The sequence below is a fragment of the Pteronotus mesoamericanus genome, unplaced genomic scaffold, assembly GCF_021234165.1.
Source record: "Pteronotus mesoamericanus isolate MK-2021 breed Mesoamerican mustached bat unplaced genomic scaffold, CSHL_Meso_final scaffold_1186, whole genome shotgun sequence".
NCBI classification, from domain to species: Eukaryota; Metazoa; Chordata; class Mammalia; order Chiroptera; family Mormoopidae; genus Pteronotus; species Pteronotus mesoamericanus.
The window spans coordinates 10,779,494-10,802,832 of NW_026555302.1; the positions used below are offsets into that span (position 1 = coordinate 10,779,494).

Sequence of the window (23,339 nt, forward strand, 5' to 3'; positions counted from 1 at the left end):
GGGGACGAGGACACGAGCGGACGGGTGGAGGAGGAGGAGGAGGAGGAGGAGGAGGAAGAGGAGGCCGACCAACAAGATGGCCCCTGCTGCCGGAGCAGCCTCAGCAGCAGCAGGTGGGGGGCCGGAGGCGGCGCTGGCGGTGGCGGCGGCGGCCGGGGCCCGGCGGCCTGGGACAGAGTCCGAGTCGACGGTGGCAGAGGCGGCGGCGGCGGTGGCTGCCGCGGCGGTGGCGACGGCCGCGGGGACTCGGAGCTGAGAGGAGCTGCTGCTCGGACCAGCGCGGTGAGCGAGCGGCCGCGGCGGCGGCGGCTGCGTGGGGAGCGGGGCGGCGCGGCCGGGCCTCGGTCGGGAACAATAGGCAGCTGCGGCGAGGAAGGGGCTGTCCCCGCCGGCGCTCCGCTCCCAGGCCGCGTCCGCCCGCCTGCCCGGCCTCGGGCGCCGCGGGCGGCCGGGGGGCTTGTCAGTGGCCAGCGGCGTTTAGGCCTCAGGCCTCTGCTCGCCGCCGGGAGGGCCCGCGGGGTGAGTAGGCCGTGGGGAGGTGGGGGCACCGCCCTGGACCACGGGAGGGGGAGGGGGCCGGCAGGCTGCCCATCTCCGAGGCGACCGCGGGGGCCCGGCGGGGAGGGGACCGCGCCCGGAAAGCGCGTCTGGACCCCCCAGCCTGCGGGGCGGCGGGGGGGGGGGCGCCGAAGGCGTCTGTAAACTGGCGCCGCCTCTGCCCCCCGCCCCTCGGGGCCGCGCCGGTCCCCAGCCCCTTAAGGCGCTCCCTGCCGCCCCGGCCGAGTGGGTTTTACGACGTCTCCTTCCCTGGAGATGGAGCCAGATAGCCAGCCAGTCGTCTTTCTTCCTGGTGGCGGATAGGGAACGCCGGGGATGCAGGTGTCTTTTCAAAAGCATTGAAGTGCAGCAACAAAAAATGGGCGAGGTAAAAGGTGCTCGGCGACAGGGGGGTGGAGAGGGATGGCGGTCTAAGGGATGCCCCTGCTCTTGAAACCCATCTGGGCTTCCATCTCTCCAAACCTCGGTGCGAGCGGGACCGGGGCGCTTTGGCAGCCCTCGCAACTCTTGACGTCCCCGAACAGTCCACGGAACTGGAAACAAAGCCGCTTACTGGCACCGCGGAGGCCAACTGTAATGTTTGAATAGAACTTTTCTTCCCACGAACCGCCGCGCATTATTAATGGGCCGCAGGAGGAACGGCGGCGGCGAGCGCGGGGTGGGCCCGAGGCGGCGCTCCTTCGGGAGACGGGAGGGCTCGCCCGCAGGCTGGGACGCCGTGTGTCCTGTCTCACGTTCTAATTTTGGCTTTCGGTCATTTGTCCTAAAATTATTCACGACCAGCCCGTTCCTCGGAGTTTGACATTTGGTTTCTACAGCAGATTTTGTACGATTTCAAAACTTCATTATAATGTTCACAAATTAGGCACAACTGTTCTGTTTTGACTGTTTAGGCTTATCAAGAGACAGCTGTTCATTATATGGGCCCTTGTGGTGGTGGGGTCTGAAACTTCAACGACGAATTGGTATTGCTCCTTAAACGTAAATTTTGAAAGGCGTCTACCAAGCCCATTTCCAAGGGAGGGAGAAAAATGGTTCAGGTTCGTTCTTTTCCAGTTTCTGCCTAGGTGTGCAGAAATGTGTATTAGAAGTGGATGCGTCCGAGAAGATTGCTTTGCACTCTTTAACACTAAATAACGTGGCCCATCTAATTTGTGTTCTTAAAAGGAAGATTGACGTGTGCAGAGAACATGCCAGTTAATCTTTCACCCATGGTTGTAGCAATTCAGGAATTTGAATTTCAGGTTATATAGTATGTGAAACTTAATGAGCTGCACGAGGTCTTAGTTCTTCCACAATATTTGACAGTCAATAGACTGGCAATTGGATAAACATGGAGGTCAGCTGTCTTGTGTAGGACTGAACTGGAGTGGATGAACATGAGTGACTTTCCTTCTACGCACAGCGCAAGTAATGTGGCGGGTGTTTGACTTTTCAAGGGACAGGGGAAGAACAGCTTCCACATGGCTCCTGCTAACGTGAATTTTCTGGGCTAAGTTTCAGAAAGGAGAGTTTAAACTGGTCATATTCATTATTCTTTTTTTATGCTGAATTTTGTTAGGTCAGTACAGAATGCAAGGAAAGTCTATATTGCAATGATTCTTAAATTTTTCTGTGACCCTAAACCTATTACAGTAATTTTGGTAACTTAAGAGTTTGTAAATTGTAAGTGGTTAGTGTCTTTTGTTATGAAAAAACTCTCATGTTGTGTCAAGGACTAATTTGCCTCATGCCTAATACCATTTTTCTGAAAACAAAGCTTTTTAAGTGTTAAGATTTTTTATTCAAAATTGGATGTTGATCCAACAACTTATGGGTTAAGTCTGGGTCCCTATTTCTGTTTAACATTGAGAAACCTCTCAGAGAATTCTGTTTTCATTTGTGAAGACTTTTAAAAGATGTTATCTCTCAACTGTCAAACCCCCATTATTAATGTTTATTCTGATTATTTCAGTTCAGAATTTCTCAACTAATATTTAAGAATTTTCTTCTAAGAAGTTTTGGACCATAGCTTAGAAATCAGATTGGCATTTTCTTAGTAATATTGAAAGTTAATATATGTTTGATTTATTTGAAAATATTTTAAAAAGTAGTTTTGTATGTAAAAAATTAAAGTTTTTCGAAGTATATTTGTTGACTGAATAAAAACATTCTGACTTAATCCTCCTAGTTAGGCTGCAGTGCTCTCATTTTATCTATGAAGAATCTGAGGCTAGGAGTAGCTAAGTAACTAGCAAAAAGTTCACATAATTAATAGGTAAAAGTTTACTCAAACCTAGGTCCTGTGACACAAATTAGATGCTTTGCTACTGCTGCCATATGTCTAAAGGTTAAACTTGGAAGCATCTTGTTTTGACCATGAACTATCTTGTAATACTGTACTTAACCTTTAGCCCTAATATCCTTCCTATTTTCATTATTTCTATTCTGCCAAATGTGTACTTACAAATTTGAGAAAGTATTTATTCATGTGAATTATAAAAGAAATACTTTTGCTTTTAGCAGATCAAAATACTCTTTATATAGATAAACTCATATAGGACAGACTTGTGGAATTGCTGTAATTCTTTCGTGACTTGAATTGGTTATATAAGCAGTTACTAAGTCGTGCCTTTGAAATACATTATGAAAATTAAAAAATGCCTTTAGTAACATTCAGTGACATTTACAGTTGAGTGAGCCAACATTTGAAATTCTTCATTTACATGTTTTAAAAGACACAGACCATTTAGAACTCTACAGCGTTTTTTTAAACCTCTGGATCTTAAGGCTTCCAATGGAGTCAATGGGGGTCTCATCAGTCCACACTTGCATGTATCCGAAAGTTGTTGGCATCCAACCAAGAGAAGAATAAACTGATAAATGATCCTTGTTTGGTGGACACCTCGGAGCAAGATGTTCCTTGGCAGGATATACTGACCTGGTTTAGCTCTGGCCCTGTCCGTGCTCAGGGGTTCATGTATTCTTTGGGGTTGGTTTCCAGTGGATTTAAATTCTCAGACTGGCCTGCATCAAGGCAGCCACAGTAGATTTCAAAATCAGCCTGTTTTCCGTAGTGTCCTCTTTAAGACTCCTTCTCGTTTGTTTAATCCTGGCGTCTAGACTGGATTTGGACTGGCCTTAGAAGTTACGACATAAGGTTAATTTTGTCAGGCACTTATACAAAGAAATTTTTCTCACCCCAAGTTTCTTAAGGTAAATTTTATACATTTTCAAGTGTGAAGCTTAGTAATGAACGTAACATTGCCCTGCATCCCTAAGACAGTTAGCTAGCTTTGGCATCTTTATTTATACCCATGAGGTGTGCCATGTTGGTGTACCGTGCTTGTGCTTGTTTGCTTTTTACGTAGCATTACAGACTCCGTGTCAGTTCACAATGTTTTGCTGATTGCTTGAGGTTGGGGGAAAGAATTGTAGTAAAAATTTTGAATTTGCCTTACATGCACGGTTAAGCTAACTGAAATTGCATTCTGTCGTAGATTCATTTATATATTTCTTTGAGATTATTTACAAGTATATGTCAGCAATTTTCCTTTAATTTTAGCATTTTAGCGCTGATCTCAATATACTCCTGAGCAAATATCATAATAATTTAAGTTGTAATACACGTAAGCTAAAATCTTGAAGATCTAAATAGAATTTCAACATGGTAGCAATGCTTTGAAGAAAAGTTCTAAAGGGGTCAATTTTATCTGTCTTAACACATATTTTTTTCTTGCGGTTTAATTCACATAACAGAAAATTAACCAGTAAACAGTACAGTGGCAGTACACTCACAATGTTTTGCAACTAATACCTACTTCTAATTCATAGTATTTTATCACCCCCAAAGGAAACTCTATACTTATTTGGCAGGTACTCTCCATACTCTCTCTCCCTAGTCTCTGGCTACCACCATTCCACTTTCTGTTTCCTTGGATTTAATGGAAAAGTGATTTGAGCCAAGATTGAAAAAGAGTGCTATGTGTAATTGAAATTGCAGAAAAAACTTGGGGATACAATTGTTAGCCATCAAAACCCACCTCATTCTTTGCATGCTTTTCCAAGTACAGAAGGCTGCTGCCAGGGACTTTTTATGGAAGAAAAGTTGGAAATCACAACAATTTGCAGTTTTAGTTTTGATCACTTGGAAGGAGTCATACTCAAACCTCTCTTATTTGTATTTCCTCACTGGGTTGTGAGAATTAACTATGTTTCATCAACATACTTCAATGTTACATACAAATGTAAGTGATTTATTTAGTCTGTTATCTACAGGTCATTTGCCTTTTGGTTTTTCTCAATGTATAGAAGCAACTTGGAATATTAGCAGACATTTGGACTTATTTGAGGTTATATTGGGAAATGATTGTTAGATTGAAACTCTTTGAATACGTCCATATGAATCTAACTTCATGAGTATTCAGCTAATTTTTGAGGATAGTTAGAGCTATGATTTGTCTGACACGCTGCTTTTAATCCCTTGTTTAATACATCTTAGAAACCTTTGGCTTTTTATGTGACTCGCTCCAAAAACATAGACACTGTTGCAGAACCAATGGATATTTAGCCTTTTTTGGATTGTTTTAGACGGTGAGGGACAGGATGATTTGTTTTTCTTTCTCATATAAAGTAATGAAGTTGGGCTTTTGTAAATTGAACGTTTCTACTAAGTTGGACATTTCAGTTTTGGGCTTTAACATATTCTTTTATTCTTATCTTAAACTCAGAATGGTACTTCCCCTATTTAAATTGAAATCTTAAAACGTACGGTGAGAAGTGAAATGCCGATTTCATGGTATTAGTAAAGGAGGTCTAAGTGGAAAAGAAGAATTTACATTTTGATACTAATCTCTCTGTTTTTATGGAAACTTTAATTAATAACTTTAGGTCCCAGAACAACTTAAGAAGTTATGGGAAAGAATTGTATAAGAATATGTAGGATTCAATGCAGTAAAATTTCTGCTTTTTTGAAAAGTGAGGTTTTTTTCCAGGACAATATCGATTTTTTTGTAAATATATTTCTGTGTTTTTATGTATCTCATTAATTTTTATACTAACATTTATTGGAAAGCTAGTATATGAAATTTAATCATAAAAATAACTTCTTCAAGTGGGTGAGATTTAGAGAGCCATGCTTAAAAGTATGGTTCAGTGGAAGACTTGTGAATGAAACAGAATTGTTATATTTCTAGCTTTATTACAGAACAGTGTTTTATCTATTCAGCTGCCAGTATGGAATAAGAAGTCGATAAAAAAAGACCTTTAATTGTCACAAGATTAATGAGCTAAGTCATCTGACTAAGGCATTGGCTTAAAAGACCTCTTGCTCTGTACTAATTCTGAGACATTTGATTGTTTTCTAATCCCACAGCAGATTAAAAGGTGCCAACTAGATGTGGGAGCAGAAGCTGCGTGGGTGAAATGGACAGCAAGGGGGGTGACAGGGGAAACCGACAGTGGTTGGGGCCAGGCTGCGCGGGGACAGGACCTCATTAGACTCTGAGTGTATCGTTAATGAATCATTGTGTTGTGCTATAGGACTTACTCAAAAGGTTTACCGAAGACTGAGAAAGAAAAAGGTGACTCCAGATTTTAAGAGTTCCCGATGAGAAATTTATAGTGGGAAAATTCAATTATGTTTGTAATTTTAGGAATCATAAGAATATATACAGAGTATATTAGACCATAGACTTTGGAGTCAGATCTAGGTAGGTTCTCATTTTTCCTCACTTAAAAATTATGATTCTTCATCTGTAAAATCAGAAATGGTAATACCTTCCTTTAAAGATTATTTTGAAATTTAAATGAATTAACATACACTTTTAATATAGTACGTGACATCTAGTACCCACTCAATAAATGTTATTTTCTTCCATAATTCTGTTTAAGAAAAATCATTGCAGAAAGATACTGACCTAGAGTATTTGAAACACAATTGTTATAAAATGTTAATATTCAAGCTACATATAAACTTTGTACAGTTTAATATTAACCATGTTTGTATTTTTGGGGTGGTGGTCAGAAATGAAATACTGTTCTCATTTTCTTCCTACACCAGTCTTTCTTTAATATGGATCTGTGCTGTTTAATACCAGCCACTAAAATATAAACATTTTTGTGGGCTTTATTTTTTGAGTAGTTTTAGGTTTATAGAAAAAAAATTGCATTGAAGGTCCACAGTTTCCACACACCCCTCCCCCGACAGCCACCTCCGTTAGCATCTTGCATTAGTGCACTGCATTTATTACAATTGCCGAACCACTGTCGGGAAATTATTACTAACTAAAGTCCATGTTTACATTAGGGTTCACTCTTTGTGTTAGGCAGTTCTGTGGGCCAAGTTGTCTTCTCTCATTTAGTAATGTATATTTAAGCCCTGGCTGGGTGGCTCAGTGGGCTAGAACGTTGTCCCCTACCCCAAGGTTGCAGGTTTGATCCCTGGTCAGGGCACATATAAGAAGCAACCAATCAATGCATAAATAAGTGGATCAACAAACCAGTGTTCCTCTTTCCCTCTCCCCCCTTTCCTCTCTCTCTCTCTAAAAAAATCAATTAAAAAAAAAAGCATAATCTTTCTAAAAGTATATTTAAGCTTCTCCCGTATCTTTTTGTGGCTTGATAGCTCATTTCTTTTTACTGCTATAGTACTCCGTTGTATAGATAAATTTGTTTTAAGTAATTAAAAACAAATACAATTTAAAATTTAGTTCCTCATTTGCACTAGCCACATTTCAAGAGCTCAGTGGTCACGTGTGGCTCACGGCTGCTATATTAGAAACAGAGAAAACATTTCCATCGTCTCAGAAGGTCCTGTTGAAGAGTGTGACATAAACTATTTCCCCCAGGTCCAGTTTGTCATTTACATTCACTCTCAGAGAGACTTTACCTATTTACATGGCCTCAATTTACCCTCAATTTACATTTTCAGTCTTTGTCCACCCGGCTGGGTAGCTCAGTCACGATTCACCAAGGTTGTGGGTTTGCTCCCCAGTCAGGGCACACGTGGAAGAATCAACCAAAGAATGCATAAAATAAGTGGAACAACACACTGATATTTCTCTCTCAAGTCAATAAGTTAAAATTTTTTTTAGAAAAATACATAAAATTCTTTACTCCCTCAAAGACCCAGCCTCCGCAAAGGTTGGCTGTCGAGGCACCGGCTTCCTTTGCTCCACTCTCCTCTCGCTGAGCCTCGCCCGGGGCCAGCTCTTCTTTCTCACTCTGCACCTTTGGAATGCTTATCAGGTACACAGATCTCAGAGCCAATCAAAGGCATAGCTGAGATTAGAACTTGGATCTCCTCATTTCTAGTTCTCTCTCAGGATCCCCATTGTTGGGTTTGCTTTTACTTTTAAAGTTAGAATCATTTTTGAAGCGATTATGGAGGACTATTTGATTATATACTGTGTAATTCAAAACGTGTAAATCAGAAGTATAGAAACTATTGCTATAACTTTAATAAATAATGATGTGTTATCTTATTCTTTAAGCAATTAGAATTTTAAGTAAAGAAATTTATCCTATTTAGCGGATATTATTTTCTTTAATTTATGATGGATAATTTTTTCCCTACATGTGTGACACATTTAAATGACAAAAATTGATTTCCAGTACTAATATGAATTGGCTGGCAAGGATGAATAGAATTTAACTCAACATTATTGTTTTCCAGAATTATCTGTTGGCACTGATTTGCGTTTGGATTCCGTTCAAACTACATTTTGATCTGTACAGTCCAAACGGGTTACCACAGGAACTTGAATTTTCCTAAACTCATCCTGTTAACGTTCCCAGAGCTTGAACAAGGGAGAGCCTTGCGTCAGCCCCTTTTGTGTTTGGGCGCAGGTGTACCCCTGCTTTTGCTCAGAGTAGCCGTGCTGCGCACGGCCTCGATTTGGCCACCTTGGGCACCGGTCATGCTTGCCCTGAAGCCCATTGCGGTGGGGCGTTCTGTTAAAGAGCAGTGGTCGTCCGTAGGTAAGCGCTGTACTTAAAAAAAAAACACCCTTGCTCCAAACTTCATTTTGAAATGCTGTCCCTATGATTGTGCTTTTAAAACTTACATTTTTTATGTCAATTTTTTTTACTAATTACTCCTTTGACAGCAGTTTTTGAACTGTTTTGAGTAAAACTGTCACTCTTTGCTGGAATCTAGTCTTTAAATTTATTAAAAACTTAAAAAATAAAGGTAAGGCATTACAGTTATTTAGAAAAATTGAATTATGGGTTCTTTGCATTGACTCATTTGATCCAAGCCAGTTGTTTCAGAAATGTCATTTTGTTATGTAGGATTGAAACGGATGAAAACCTCATAAGGACACAAAAGACCCTCCAATTTATTTTCTATTAATGTATTTTTAAATGTTGGCTCTTTGAAATAAGAAAATTCTTAGAATAGAAAATGTGCTGTTTAAATCTCTTTAAATGCATTTAAGTGTAATTTAGACCATCACAAAGCCTGAACAGGTAATATTTTTACGAAAGCACCATTGAATATTGAAGTAGTGGCACCTGTTCCCCCAGCGATTGACATTATTGAATTCATTGTACTCAGATGTTAGGATAAAACACGTCACTAATCTTCTTTGGTGCATAATGCCAAAATCTCCATTATTTGATGTTTTTAGGGGGCAGAGGGAAAAGAAAGGGGTAGCAAATTCTATCAACAGAATCTTCATATTTGAGAGCCATTTCAGGTTCAGTTCTTGATTTTTAATTTTTTTTTGTAAAGAGTTTTTAGAGCAATTTCAGGTTCATAGCAAAATTGAAAAGAATGTACTGAGGTTTCCCATAAACTCTTTGCCTGCATGCTCCTTATAGTTCTTTCCCCATTATCAACATCTACCACCAGATTGGTATACTTTTTTTACAATTGATAAACGTACATTAACACTTCAGTTCCATGGTTTACAAGTCCATAGGGTTCACTCTTGGTGTTGTACCTCCTTGAGGGTTTAGACAAATGTAGAACATGTATCCATCATCATAGTATGTATCATAAGGATTTATTTTCATTGCCCTAAAAATCCTTTGTTCTTTGCCTGTTCGTCCCTCCTTATGCCAACTCCTAGCAACCACTCGTCTTTTTATTGTCCCCATAGTTTGTCTTTCCCAGAATGTCCTATAGTTGGGATTGTTAAACAAAAATTTTCATGGTGAAACCTTTCTAATGGAAAGGATTTATTAAGACTATGCTAGCCTTTCTGGTTGGTGTGTCTCAATTGGTTGGAGCATCGTCTCATAACTGAGGGGTTACTGGTTCAGTTCCTGTTCAGGGCACACCCCAAGGTTGCAGGTTCCGTCCGCTGTCCAGGCACATACACAAGGCAGCCAATCGATGCTGCTCTTGCATGGGTGTTTATCCCCCCGCCCCCCCCACCAAAGCAATGGGGGGAAAGGCTTACGCTAGCCAGAGAGAGACCTGGCCCGGGGCATGCAGTCTAAAGCACCAGTGGCAGGGCTGGGTGGAGAAGGCAGCACGGTCTCCATCCGGGACTGACTGGGCTCTTTCATGTCGACAGTTTGGGGAAGAAACATGCAAGTTGTTTGGAAAGAGTTTACATTGGCTGTAAACACAGGGGGTGGGAGAAGGTGAAGCGTGGCTAGTTCGGGGATAGGCGCATAGTCTGGAAGGAGTGTTTGCTCTTCAGGATCAGTTGTGAGCAACAGTCTGGAGAGTTCATGTGTAAGCCAGAGGCAGTGGCACCGGTGGGCAGCTATTCCATCTCTCTAGGTAAGCATGGAAATAGCCACCCTTGGGTTGTTTCCAGTTTGTTTTCAGCATTTATGAATAAAGCTGTTACGAATGTTCCTATATATTCGTATATCTTTGGTGGGCATATGTAGTCATTTCTCTTGTAGAAACAGCTAGGAGTAGAATTTCTGGGTCATTTTGTTTGCCTTTTGTTTGGCCTAAGTAGATATTGCCAGCTTTCCAGAGTAAATGTACCAATTCACACTGCCATCAGCATTGGGTGGGGCTTTCACGGGCTCATGTTCCCTGTAACACTTGGTGCTGTCAGTTTTAAAAAATTTAGCAATTCTGGTAAGTGTGTCTTACCATCATTTAAATTCCCCTCATAAGTAATGATATCCTGTAACTCTTCAATAAGCATTTAACGTGTATGTATAACCTAATAAGTATGTATGTAATATGCTTGCTGGCCATTTGATATCCTCTTTTGTGAAATGTCTGTGCAAGTCTGTTGTCCCTTTTGTACTGAGTTGGTTGTCATTGAAGAAAATAGAGCTGCAGCTGTGAGGAGGGTGAGGAGGGTGGGGACTGCGAGAGCAAAGCCGAGGGGAGGCCCGTGAGGAGTTGCTGTCCCGCTGAGCATCGCCGTGTGCTCTCCGAGGGCAGGGCCGTGCTTGGTTCAGAGTTCTGTCTTCAGGTCGTAGGGCGCTGTCCAGCACATGGCAGGTGCTCAGTAAGTGTGTGTTGTTGTTGTTTTTGAGTGAATGAAAACCGACCTCAGTCGGGGAAGTAGAGGCGGACAGGCAGCTGCTGATGCCAGAGACAGTAAGGCTTTTTAACGGGGGTGCAAGAGAATGGATCTAGGAGGAGCACCGGATCGCCAGGTAAGTACATTGAGTGTCAAGTTGGATAGCGGTGCCCCAAAGAGACAAAGGCTGCAGAAGGAATTACCATTTTAAAAGGAAGGTAAGTTTAGTTACCATGTAACCTTGAACATCTTTTCTAACATCTGCGCTTCAGTTTCCTCAACTGTAAAATTAAGCCGTAATGATACCTAATAGGGTCACCGTGATGACCGAGATAAAGCACGCAGAGCAGAGTGCAGTGCCTGGCACATAGCACACACTCAGAAAGGTTGGAGATAGAAACAGACAAAAATCCCTGTCATCGTGGAACTTACGTTTCAGCAGTAGTGGGCGCACACTGTAGCAAAATAAGTAAAGGAGAGCATGCTGGGTGGTGAGAAGTGTTACGGAGAAAAATGGGTCAGGAAAGAGATGAGGAGCGCAGCGTGCGGGTGGCGGTGGCGGGATTGTGGCGGACGCATCCTTTGAAGTAAAGTGATAGGCCTGGCCCTCCCGGAGGAAATTCACGCATTTTAGGGAAACGGGGAAGAGGCTCACGTTTAAGGAGAGCGTCAGACAGACTGTTCATAATGTTTTAAGGAAGCGGGGCTCCCTATTTTTCACCCAAGAATAGAGTGTAATATTATGTTTGTAAATCTATTTATTGTGCAACTAGGGCAGTGAGACTTCTCAGCCTTTGGTCTCCTCCCCCTGCAGCGCACAGACACCACAAAACCCAAGCGTGAATTTAATCCCTAAACGGTTATCATTACATACTGTGGAAGAAGTGTTTTATGTTAATTTTGATATATTAGCAATAAATCAGTAGGTTCTCGTAACAGTAGCTACTACTTGGGAATCAGCAAAATACCCTCTTTACTTTATAATTTATATACCTGTCCCAAACCACATTGTGTATAGTCAAACCTTGGTTCTCAAACGCGTCCCCTTTGGAACGATTTGGTTCTCGACCAAACTGTTCATGGAAAAAATGTCTTGGTTGTCTAACAAAACTTCGGGTCTCGAGTCTCTACTTGACAACCCCTTCATGCCAAAGCCTGTATGATGAGTCACGCGTCTCTCAGGCGACAACAAAAATGGTTTGGTTTTCGAACAAATCACCTCTCAAACAGCCTCCAGAACAAAGTTTGAGAGCCAAGGTTTGACAGTATAAATAAGATATATTGTAGCTGTAGGCTTCTGTGTTTGAAGTCCATGTAGCAATTTGTTCATTCTTTTAAACTCAAAATGAAATTTTGCTTGGGACAATAGCCCAGAAGTGATTTTAAAATGGGAAGTAAATCCATACCTTTTTATTTTATTTTTGTAGCTTTATTTTTCAAGTATGTGCAATTGAAAGTCACTGTGACTTTTTTTTCTGGAAATAGGTAAAATTCTATCAGGTATAGTCTATTTAAAAAAAAACAAAATAATATGTATGTTCTTAAGCCTTGGCCAGTAGATTATGGGGATAATATTTTAACAACACTAATGTTATTTTATTATTATTAAACATGTTAGATTATATCTTTAAGATGCAAACATTCCCTGGGTCAGAGTGTGTACTCCAGCATCCCCTGACCGTTGCAAAAAAACATGCCGCACATGCACCTTGCGTTTTCTGAATTCATCTGTCTGTTTCCCCTTTGTTGCCCAGGTCTAGGATCGGTCAGAGCCCTCTGGTAGCCACCAAATGCCACAGGAAGTGTAAGGCACAAGCTCCCTGGGGGGAAAAACAGAAACAAGTAAACAGAAAGAAGTGGGGGTTATCAGTGTGACACAGACGGTACCTTGTTTTCTTGAGTAGAGAGGGGACTCTTTACTTTCGGGTTTTGTTGACACCTGTTTTTGTTCCTTCCAGTTAAATACAAGAAATCTGTTGCATTGAAGACCCAGCGTCATCACTGCTCCAAAAATGAGTTCACAAAGCTTCCTAAGTGTAGTCCATTTAATGGGAATGTTTTGCATTAGTTTAAAAATATAAGTGTAGGGAAAAAATATAACAAATATATGTTGAGTGAAAGGAGCCAAAATGCAAAAGAATCCATACTGATGCTTTCATTACGTAGAGCTTTAAAACAGGTGAAATTCATCTACAGTATGAAGTTAGCACAGCAGCGACCTGTGAGGAGGAATGAAGGCGTGAGGGCTGGAGGGGCGGCGGGGGCCTTCTGGGTGCTGGTAGCGTGTATGGTGGGCATACAGACACGCTCCCTGGTAATTCATTGTCCAGTGATCTGTACACCTCGATCTGTGTGCCTTTGTGCTTGTATGTCATACTTTAATATATTATGGATAAAATTAGGGGTCATTTTCTGTTTTAGTCCTCTGAGTATTTCTCAGTGTGTTCTAACAAAATATCCTTGTGGTTCTCTTCTAAAGAAATAGTTGTCAATACCTGGGTTTTGTTTGTTTGTTTGTTTTTAAAAATAAACCAGTAGGCTTAAGTAGTTACAGGGTTCCTGTACTGGTCTAGCATATTGCCTGTCATGGATAGTGCTCCTTACACATTTGAAAAGAATTCTGCTGTTGGGTATAGTATTCTATGGATATCTTTTAGGTCTAGTTGCTTTGTAGTGTTATTTGAGTCTTATATGTATATTCTTGTTGAGCTGTGCATGTTATTGTGGATGCTAAAGCTTTAAAGTTTTTCATTAGCCTACTTGGTTTTCCATTGGAGAAAACAAGTTCTCCAGCTTGATAGGTTTGCTAATGTATATTGACTGGCTTTTTCTGTATTAAAACTGTAGAGTAAATAGCAACAGCGAAGGGGAAAACCCAAGATATCCTCTGGTTTTAAGGGATTTACAATTCACTTATAGCCTAGCTTTGCTTGGTTGGGGATACTGTTAACAGGGACACCAGTTAAGAAACTGTCACAGTACTCTGAGTAAGAGATGTTAGTAGCCCCAATGTGTGTATTGGGAATGGATGGCAGGGTTTCAAGAAGCGAGAGAGAAATAAAGTGAATAGACATGGTGGTTAGTTAGTTGAGGAGGCAGATTTAAGGAAAAAGCAGTAGCCAAGGATGATTCCCCATACCGCTGTCAACAGCTTAGTCACTCAGTCATTGACTTAGAGGACAGAAGTCCTGGTGAGGTTGAGACGGTCTGAGACCCTGGTTGGGCATGGGTGACTAATAGCTAACTGGTTTCGCGGCCCTGGCCTGCAGAGGTCTGAGCCTGAGCTAAGGATCTGGAGGCCATCAGCAGGTAGTTGATAGTTGAGAGCTGGTACGTAGATGGTATCACTCAAGGAAAGTGTGTAAAGAGAAGCGAGGAAGGACTTCAGAGGGAACCACGCATATTCCAAGGATAGGCAGAGAGGGAGAGGCACACAAGGGGTGGCCTGTCGGTCCGTGCAGTGCTAGGACAGTAGGTCATTATAGAGGCCGAAAGAGGTAGCATTTGCAGGAGTAAGCAGTCAACATTATCACGTGCTCTATAGGAAGAAGTAAGGTAAGGACCGAGGCGTGACCATTCAATTGCATATGAAGGCGCTGAGGTGCCAGTTAAGAGTCCTTTCCACATAGTGGCTGGGAAGAAGTGGCAGTTTGGACACTGAGAGGCGAGGGAGTAGAGAATAGAGCCTGGGGGGAGGCAGGGGCAGGGATTGAAGGGCACCTTTGTTTTTTCTTTTTTCAGTTAAAGAAGACAGATTGGAGACCGAAGTGTATTTTTTTAACTCCTCTGAACAACGATTTATGCATGCTGGTGGGGAACGAAATAGTAAAGAGGGATAGGTTAAAGAAACAGCATTAGTGTTGCTCCTTAAAACGTCTCCGTTTCATTGGCTTCTTCAGTCTATAGCTTAGTATTTAACGACCTGAATTATAACTTTATGAGGCACAAGTTAGATTTTCTTTTTGTCATGAGCATTTTCCCCTGCATTCAAGGTTATTGATTACTTGTCAATCAGATTGTCATTGTGTCTCAGAATAACCCCTGGGGACCTGAGGAGCAAACCTCCTCGATAGAAAGGAGCCTTTATTATAGCAGGAGGATGATTTCAAACTGCGACTTGAAAAGCTAAAGTCTTACTAAAATATGTGGCTTAATCTTCAACATTTCTTCATGACTCTTTTGTATTGGGACTGAGTTATCGTTGTAATTTAGCAAAGCACCTTATTAATTAGGAGACACCAATTTTTATAAAGAAAACAGCCAGTTTCAGAAATTTGCACTTAATTTGAAAGCAGTTAACAAGATGACAGATCAACTGAAATGCATAGTGTGTTCTAAAATAGTCCTGATTTTGCCCTGACTAGTGTGGCTCAGTTGGTTGGTGTCATCCCACAAAATGAGAGGTCACCGGTTTGATTCCCAGTCACGGCACATGCCTGGGTTGTGCTTTCGGTCTTGGATTGGCCAGGGAGTGTGCGAGAAGCAACTGATGGATGTTTCCCTCTCACATTGATATTTTTCTCCCTGTAAAAAAAAAAAAAAAAAAAAAAAAAAAAAAGTCCTGATTTTGGTTATTAGTTTTCATTATGTCCTTGATGTTTGGACTACCACTAACTGGCAATGACATATTTATGTACTTGACAGAATAGTATATGTGCTGCTCAGCAGAGTATTAATGCAGAAACTGAAAAAAGAAAATAGCCCTTTGCTGTTTTGTTATAATGGATACATTTTTCTTGCTTAGTATCTCACAGCCTTCTAAAGATGATGCTTTTGAGTCTGGCCTTTTCATTCTATCACCTCCTACATACTGCTGATTGTTTTCTTCAGTAGAGCACGTTTATACACAATGTATAACTTTGTTACATAGAATAGAAACCTGGAGCCTCGGGCTGTGTGGGCAAAGTTAGAGACTTCCATTCACGTCTTTGGGTACTGTTTCAATTTCCCATCAGGCAGCTGAGGTGGGGAGAAGGTTTTGTCTTTTTTAGTGTTTCTTTTTAATTTGGCATTAAGTTGAAGGTAGAATGTTTCTTTTTATCCTTCTGCACACTGGGAAAGTAAGCCACCAAAATTAACCCTTCGCAGCTTTCTTAAGCTGCAAACCACAGAGAGGGCTCTGTGAAGTTCTATTTTTCAGGCCCTTCTCCCTCTAAACCATAAGCCCTTCTCTTCATACTTATCCCAAGTATATCTCCATTAGTACTAACATGAGCATGTGAAGTTATTTTTATGTAGGCTGTTGTGCGCAGTATAGGGGTACAATTTAATCTGTATATTTTGGGGAGAGATATTTTTACAATCAAAATTGGGTATTCTTCACAGAATATTATTTCTGGGAAAACCTTAATCCTTCTATAAAAAAACAACTCAGACTACTATTTTATCTGTAAATTAATTTGCTGTAATTCTGCTGAGAATGATAACACTGAGTAGTGTTGTAATAATAAGCCTTCATTTATTTGTCTTTTTTGTTTTCATTTCTTGCCTTTAGCTTCATTTTTCAAGATAGTTAAAACTTTTCTCTGGTGTTGCCCTGTGTGTTGGTTGCTATGAAAATGTTCCAGAAAAATGGCAGGTTAAGGCAAAGCCAAGAATAATGAGTTAAACCCATCTCATAGGGCGGGGCTGGCGGGAATAGATCAGGATTGTCTTCTTGCAGACAATAGTTTTGTTTGATAAAATATCTTTCTCCAAGCAACATATACTTCAAATTCAAATATGGGTTGAGTTTCTCTGCTCCACAATTTATAGCTTTGGGCAAGTTAATGCTGCAGAACTCAAGAGTTACCTATAAAACGGACGTTGGTGACTGGCCCAGAGTAGGTACTGGATGAATTTTCATTTCCATGTTTCTCTCTCTGAACCAGAGACAGAAAGCGAACCTGTGGGAGAGGAAACAGGAATACATGTTCAAACACTTTTTTAAATGTCAGTTTGTAATATATGTAAACGAAACCTTCAAAGCAGTAATTTAGTTACTTAATAAGCTTTATTGCTGTGCTCATGTAACAAATCTGAAGTGTCTTTATATTTTTAAGTTACTGCATTTAAAAATTTGAAAACTGACTTTTTATAAAAAGCCTTTTAATGACTATTTTAGCAACCTCATCGAAGTATAATTTGCATACAATAAAATGTACTTGTTTTAAGTGCACAATTCAGTGATTTTTAGTAAAGTTACAGAACTGTGCAGCCATCATTACAATCCAATTTCAGAACATTTCCTTCCCCCCTAAAAGCTCCGTCACCTTGATGGCTACTAGCTTTCGTCTGTACGGTGGCACGGGTTACAGGATTTAAAAGTGCTAGTTTGGGAGCTCGCCCCGCCCAGGTTTGAGTCGAGGTCCTCCACTTCCTTGCCTTGTGGCTTTGGGTACTTCTCTGTACTTTGGTTTCTTTATCTTTAAAATGGAGATAATTACATTACAGCATTGCTCTGAGCATTGAATTAATCAGATACTATACAGAGAACACTGGAAATGCTAACACCTAGTTGTCGCTTCACAAATATCGGTCAGTGGTGGAAGTTTATAGAGTGGTTTAGATTTATGGTAGGCATTTAAATCGGAGAAGCATCAGAAAACACCTAAGCTGTGCCTGACAGCTGACTCGCCTTCAGCAGGCCGCACTCTGGTGTGCCGCATGTCATCGTCCGTTTGTCTGCGGTAGCTCTTTAGTGGCGGCCTTCACTGCAGGTAAGCCTTTGAAGCTCACAACGGGTAGTTAGTTGTTGCCTTGCAGAGACGTGGACTTGAGCTGAGTGGCCCCTCGGCCGCTCCGAGAGTTGGAGTCTGGTACCTGCAGACTCGCTGCTCAGCTGCTGGTGGGCTCAGTCCTTGGTCTCATCATCTGTTGTTCGCTGCCGTCATTTTCTTACTCTGCGATCTTATTTCTTTGTTAAAAAAAAAAAAACAGTTCTGAAAAAAGTCAAATGATAATAGTAATGATATATTTTATTGATATAAATGTCTAGAGATTTTTTAAAGTAATGGCTTTTAACCAGAATTTAGAAGTTGGGATAAGTTAGTGAAATGTCAAATGTCAGGATGTGTACAGTAGCTCTAGTCAGTGACATGGAGAAGACATGTAACCAAATGAAACCTCCTTTTAAATGTTTTCTGTGGGCATTTTTTGTGGTATAAAATATGTCTTATTGGGGGAGTGATATGATATTTTTTAATTTGGACCTACTTCAAGGTGAACTGGTTTCCATTCCATTATCATGTGTAGTCTGTATTATCTATTATCATTTATCTACAGTAAAATACCTCATTGCCATTTACATAGGAGAGTAGGCCTTAGTTAAACTGATGGGAAAGTTAACCAATGCAGCAGAGTCACTGTTTTAGATTTTTTTTTTTTTTTTAGAAATAAAGAGGACTCATCCTTCATGCTGTTTCTGATTAGGAAGGTTCCGGTAGAATTACTCCTAATGAGCTAGATAGAGGCTGAGCCCTCAGATATAATGATTTCTCTGCAGGCTGTGTGCACATGTGCTTTAATTAATAGAATTATTTAGGGTTCCCCCTCCCCATACAACATTGCTCTGAGGAAGTTTTAAAAAGCCCTGGATGTTGGTATTTTAGTAATTTGATTTCATATGTTTACTCTTGTCTGAAAGAATGTTTATTACACTCGCTAAGCCATATGTCCTGTGTGGTTTAGATATGTTTTGTGGTTGAAGATGATATAAACACTGTCTTTGAGAAGCTTGGAGTATGTCTGGAAAGATGACTTTGGAGAAAAATGTTTAAAGAATGAAGAAGAAATTCTTTTTAGATCTAATAACTACAATTAATGACTCTTTGAGTCTCTAAAAAAAACTTTGATTTATGTTTTTGTAATTGCTAAAATAGAGCCATTACTATTCTTAATCATCAGATTTACCAGGCAGAGTCAGGCTTTTACAATGCTATTTTCTGCTTGATCTCTCAAACTTACCTGAATGGTTAAAGAATGCTTTTAGTTTTAGTGATGAATTGGGTGCTGATTCTAAATGTTTACTCTATCAAGTTTCTTGTAGTTGTCTCTAAGAGCTCTCTTACCAGAAAGTATAAGAATTTAGCAACAATAGGCCTCCTTTTGCTAGGCTAATAGAGATGGAAATAATACATAAAATTAATAAGTTATGCTAGTTCTTTGAAACATAAATTACAGAGAAATGTATAAGGATTTTTAATGAATTTTGAAAAGAACTAATATGTTTTGATGATGTGGCTTATCCAAATGTGTAAGAAGGTCAGTTTAATAAGGAAAAGTGTTTTGAATATTCTTACAGTACTTTATCTTAGAAATAACCTAGATTGTGTTCTAAATGTACTCTTAGCTTCTCTTATTTTCATTCTTTAAAATTTATTTACATTGATACAAATAATTCACTATTGTATACATTGCCCAGCTGTGGCTGTTAAGTTGGTTAGATATCTTTCCAGACCTTTCCCTTCCATCCCTTTACATCCACTAAGACCAAGACTAATATGAGGATTTTTTTTCCCCCAACACAAATGATATCATATGTATTGGTTTGCAGGTTTTGTTTTTACTTAATAATATACTTTGGATCTCTTTCCATTTTTATATGCATAAATCTCCTTTTAATTTTTCTATATCTTTCCATAATACAGGTAATAACCTCTGTTTAACTGTTCTCCTATTTTGGACACAGTGTTTCCTTTTTTTTTTTACCAAGATGTCTAGCTTTCCTTTCGAAAGAATGGAAATGCCCCAGCCGATGTGGCTCGATTGGTTGGAGCATTGTCCCCCGAAAGGCCGCGGCCTTGCTCTCCGGGTGGGGTGTGTATGGGAGGCAGCCAATCAGCGTTTCTCCCTCACATCGATGTGTGTGTCTCTCTTTGTCCCCCCCACCCCCTGCATCTGTTCTCTCTAAAGCAATGAAGAAGGGTCCTCAGGTGAGGATGAAAAAAATAGAAAAAGAACTGTATTGCGAATACCTTGGTAGATTATCTTTCTGTAACGTGAATGATCATTGTAGTCTTTCTTCTGTGTTGGAATGTTTACCTGTCAGGTTTTCTAAAGTAGACGTGCTGCTCGTGTAACAGAGCTTGGGCTGTTCGGGCTGTTCAGGGCCCAGCGGTGAGAGAGAAGGCACGCAGGGTTTGTTAGGTTTCCTTCCTGCTGGGCCTTGAAGGAGACGTGCGTGGGCCCGGGTCGGTGAGGACAGCACGCAGATCAGGGGAGGCTGGAAATGGTGAAATGGTCACTTCTGCCGCCTCCGTGCCTCCACATTACTCTTGGCGTTATGACCAAATACCGTAATAAGAGTTAAAAGATCCTCTGATATTTAATCCCTGCTAATTCCTTGGTCTCATCTCATGTTTTTCTCTCTTGCTGTCTGCATTGCTTTTTGCCTTGTTTTCGGTTTCCCTGCTGTTTGGGTTTTCCTAGCTTCCGAATTGCATTGTATTCTCTCTAGTCTCCATACCTGTGGTTATGCTTTCTGTTTACCTGGAGTCTGCACACACACAGTCCACATTATTCTCCCCATAATTTTTATCCAGTTGCCATCTTTCAGATATTACCATACATGCCACTTCCCCAGGGGAGCAGTGCCCCACACAGCCCACCCCCACCGCTTAGATTATCTCTGTTGTATCTGCCTTATATCTCCCAGTGCTTTACCTTCCTATCATGCACCATAAGTTACAGTCTTGTGTTTTGCTGTGTCATTGCTACTTACATAGCTAAGGAAGGAAACCATGTGAACTCCATGCAGACTTGGAATGACTTTCTTGTTTGCTATTGTTCATCCCCAGTGCTGGATATGTAATAAAAACCAATAAAACCTTTTTTTTTTTTTTTTTTACAATAACTGAATATTTAATTTTTACTGGGAATGGGAAAAGGGTTCTAGGTAAAATTTCTAAGGAAAATTGGTTTAGTGAACAGGTAGAAGAGTTGTGAATAACAGCATCTAAGATACTTTCTTTTTAATTAATAGTATATCTGTAGATCTACTTATAAGGATAAAGGACTACAAGTAGAGTGCTAACAAGAGTTTCTCCGTGGAGACAGGGTAGGACTGAGGACTGTAGGGATGGGAGGGGCTTCACTGTAATCAGGGACATTTTTTTGACCCACATGAATATTACTTAAACATGTTTATGAGTTTGTTGAGATTGTGCTATAAATACAGAGGAAATGTACGCTCATATAACTTACTGTTCCTATTTTTTCTATATTCTTATGGTTTCAACTCTTATTTTATTTCAGTACGTCTGGGTCAGTGGTTCTTATATCTTCTCCCTGCAAGCAAAATCTTTTTTGAGAATCTGATAAAAGTCGTAGGTCGTATTCCCAGAAGAATGAGCATGTGTATATAAGTAATTTACATATCATTTCCAAGGGTTATGGATATCTGATCTAAGCCAAATGTTGCTAATTGTAGTTTTTTTTATTATTGATTTTTAGAGGGAGAGAAACATCGATTTGTTGTTCCACTTATTTATTTATTCATTTGTTGATTCTTGCATGTGCCCTGAGCCGGGATTGAACCCATGACCTTGCTGTATCAGGATGATGCTCTAACCGACTGAACTGCCTGGCCAGGGTGCTAATTGTAGTTTTACTATGTGAAGATATTTTTTAAATTCAGAGGTTCGGCAGTGAGTTTATATGCAGGGTACTCCAAAGGGGGTGCAGGAGACACTAAAACAAAGGATTAGGAAGCTTGGTTTCTAATCCCACCTCTGCCATTGTTAAGCTGCATGATTTAGAGTGAAATTGTGTTACTTGTCTTTGGTTTCTACTATGTCAAACTGGTGCAGTGGAAATTGCATGGGCTTTAGTGTCAAGTACTAACTTGAGGTCGCTGTCACTTGGCCACTTACTACCTGTGTGATCTTGGCCAAGCTTTCTGAATATAACATTTTAGTTCTCTGTAAAAAAAGAAGGAAAATGATTCCAAATTCTCCAGGTTTTAAAGATTAAATGAAAAGCAGTGTTTGAAAATACTTAGTAATACTTGTTATTATAGGGATGTAAATAAATGTTTGTTATCTCATCTTGAAAACTGAGGTTAGAATTTGATGTTCTTTAATATATCTTTTACAGTGAAGTTTTATGATTCTTTTTAAAACAATTTTTGTTACAACAGAATAATTGGGAAAACTTTGTATATAACAGCACTGATCTGAAATCATGTGGGAGATCAGGGAGGTGTTTTAAGTTTGTAAAACAGATGATGGCCATTTTTTCTTCCTGTTTTCCATATTCCATGGTGTTGGGATATGGAAATCTCAAATTTTAAGATTCATGAAAGAGAAATACAGGTTGGAGTCTTTAAATACCTTAGAGATCTGAGTAGATTTTCACCATTCTGTAAACTCTTTGAAATCATATGCAACATTTGTAGAGTGCCGGAACCATAGTGAGGGCCTCTAGCCTTCACAGTGAGCCTCATCGATTCGGTGACATTCTCCTGTAGTCTGTGTTCTAATAGGGGAATATAGACATTGAGTACAAAGGATAAAATATAAGCAAGAAAATGGACCTTATAGGTGATGGGAATGTTTGGTATAGAATTTAAATGTAGTAACGGACTAGAGAGGGGTTTAGAGGTTATTTTAGAGTTTCACCTGGTCTGGGAGGTCTGAAGAGTTGACATTTTTGGTGGCTTCTCTTATAAATGATAAAGGGCGGTCTCCAATTCAAACATTAGACAGAAAGACTAGTATTAAGTTGGCCACAAAGTTTTACTTTTTTCCATGTAACAGCTGTCGCGGCGCTTAGTTGTCTTTAACTTCATTCAAAACAATTTTGTTAAGATTGTATTGTGACAGCTGTCTAATCAGCGTGCATTTAAAAAACTGATCAAAATTGGTGAATTTTTGTCCAGCCATTTTAATGTTGAAGATAGAAGTAAGATATGTACTACTTTTGGCAAGTTATACTTCATTATTTCAAGAAAGGTGAAATAACTGAAATGCAAAAACACATTTGTGTAGTATATGGGAAGGTGCTGTGACTGATGAAATGTGTCAGAAGTGGTTTGTGAAGTTTCTTGGTGCTATTGACCTTTGCCCAAGTAACTCTGCCGTGGGGCCGTCTTAGGCGCGGGGAGATGTTTGGCGGCCCCCTGGCCTCTTCCCCACTGGAGGCCAATAGCAAGAGATCACCAATGTACTCAACATATCCAGATCAAGAAAGTTATTGGTGAAAAATGGAGACTGTGTTTTTTATTTTACAGGGAGAGTGTGACAGACCAGCCAGCCCAACACGAACATTCTGTGACAGGACTAAGCTTCTCTGGAGTCGCGGGAGAGTAGGGGCGATGGGGACACGGGTGAGAGAGAGCGGGGGAGCTAAACTGTAGGTCCTGTCATCTAGGGCTCTATA

General features: G+C 40.4%; 1 protein-coding gene across 3 annotated transcripts in view; it reads left to right on the plus strand.

Annotated features, from left to right (window-relative positions):
* Positions 1-23,339, plus strand: part of RC3H1 (ring finger and CCCH-type domains 1) — a 62,916-nt gene continuing 39,577 nt past the window's right edge. For all 3 annotated transcript variants that reach the window (XM_054587741.1, XM_054587744.1, XM_054587742.1), the window contains exon 1: positions 1-282. The gene's annotated coding sequence lies outside the window, so the exon portion shown is untranslated. The remainder of the gene's footprint in view (positions 283-23,339) is intronic.